The following is a 2,069-nucleotide window of genomic DNA, read 5'->3' on the forward strand; positions in this document are numbered from 1 at the left end:
GTGTGGGTGGCGGCCCTGAGGCCTAGCTCTGGTAGGCAAGTAATCTAGTATTTCACTTTCTTGACAAAAGAGGCTATTTCATCTTTTTAAAAATATGAACCTAGATCTTCCCAAAGGTTTTCATGTCGTTCTCCTGCGGCTGGCTTCAACGTCAAGGGGCTTCTGAGGACTCAGGATCATTTCAGAGCACCCACTCAGCACAGAAGGTTTCTAAGTCAAACACCACTCCGCTGTCACACGGATGTGGGCTGAGGAGAGTGAGGTGAGGCTTCGGGGCCAGTCACACACAGGGCCCATTCCCTCCTTGCACTGTTCCTTTTGGGCTGGGAGTGGGCCAACTCATCTTTAGGGCCTAACTCTTACACATGGCACACAGTAGGTGCTCAAGGCTGTGTTGCTCAGAATTGACTTGTATGGAGGCTACTGCAAAGTTCAGCTTTGGAAGGGAAGAGGGCAGAAAGCCAAGTGAGCTATGCAGGCAGACTTGGTCAAGGGTAGACCACAGGCCGTGAAGGCCAGCCAACTGTGGCTAAGCTGTGCACGGCAATGTCCAGGCTGGATGATGTCAGCACAAGTGTGGCTTGCAGGTGAGCCTGTGCATAGCAAAGTGTGCAATGGCCTTTACAGGAAGTCATTTAGATGTCCTGACACAGTCCACAGCGAGGAAAGCTCGAGGAAGCCTTAGCATCCAAACTCCTCATGTTAAAGGGCAGGAAACGAACGTGCAGAGAGGAGAAGGGACTTGCCTTGACCACAGAGCCATTTTTTAGCAGTCCAGATCGGAACGCAGGTGATCCACACCCTGGCTAGGGCGCCTGCTAACCCACCAGCCTGGCTGCCAGGCTCGAGCTGCTGCTGGCCATTGGCTGATGACACTGGCCGTGTCCCCAAAGGGCAACCAAATGCCACAAATGATGCTCCTGAGCCTTGAGGCAGAGTCCTACTAATTTTACTCTGTTGGTTTCGTTAGCTCAGAAGACCCTCTTGGATCTTGATTCCTCGTCCATCATATAACTAGCAGTCCCAACCCAGCATGGACAGCAAGGTTCTCTCTTTAGGCCAGTCACCCACCAACGTCTGAACTGAACACAGGACCGATGAACCTCCCCTGAAGGGTGGTTTTCCCTTGAAATCTTAGACGGCCACTCTGTGCAAGTCCTGTGCTGACCACTAGGGGGAAACAAAGTTAACCAGTGACACACATCTGGAAAGCCCAGGGCGGTTTCCACTTTGATTCCCAGGACATCAGACATTACAGCAAGAGAGACACTCCTGCCATAGGCGATGCTTTCATCCCCATTAAACAGATAACGGAACTGAGACTCAAGGAAGGGGCCTGCCCACTGCTGCTTAGCTGGTCACTTGGAGCCTAGACTCTGACCACCGTCCACACTCTTTACCTATTTACTGTACCACACGCCCAAGCAATACATACAAAAAGCTAATTATAGCAGCAGGAAAAGGACATGAGGGCTTCTACATGGGGAATACCTTGCCTTTGAAGTTCCATGCAGTCTTCGGGCTGGGATTTTACATTTTGTAAAAAAGAGAGAGTATGTCGCGGGAACTCAAATGTGTGGCATCTCAAGTGTCCAGCTGTTCTGCTGGGCAAGCCCTTCACATGCTATTCCTCCAACTCCCACCTGATCTTTGAGGCTCTTCTTGGGGATCCTCCCTAGTAGCTGTTCTGGACTCCCTCCCTCTCCCCCAGGCAGGACCAGCATGTCCTCTGTGCTCACCCCACTGCCAGCATTGCCTGGTCTAGCTCTGCCTGCCCACAAGTATGGCAGCCGCTGGCCACATGTGGCTACTGAGCACTTGAAGGTGGCCAGTCCACACCGAGATGTGCTGCCAGTGCAAAGTCTGATGGGTTTTCAAAGGCTTAGTACGAAAAAAGTAAAATATCTCATTAATAATGTTTTTCATTGATTACATATTAAAATGATAATATCCTGGATATACTCAGTTAAAATATATTGAAACTAATCTCACCTGTTTCATCTTACTTTTTTAATATGGCTACTCGAGAATTACATACATAGCTCATATTATATTTCTACTAACTAATA

The 2,069-nt window shown here is 49.4% G+C and overlaps 1 protein-coding gene across 9 annotated transcripts in view; it reads right to left on the minus strand.

Annotated features, from left to right (window-relative positions):
• Positions 1-2,069, minus strand: part of PTPN3 (protein tyrosine phosphatase, non-receptor type 3) — a 98,644-nt gene that overhangs the window by 49,366 nt on the left and 47,209 nt on the right. The gene's annotated exons all lie outside the window — the stretch shown is intronic.

This window comes from Myotis davidii, unplaced genomic scaffold (genome assembly GCF_000327345.1).
Source record: "Myotis davidii unplaced genomic scaffold, ASM32734v1 scaffold64, whole genome shotgun sequence".
Taxonomy (NCBI): domain Eukaryota; kingdom Metazoa; phylum Chordata; class Mammalia; order Chiroptera; family Vespertilionidae; genus Myotis; species Myotis davidii.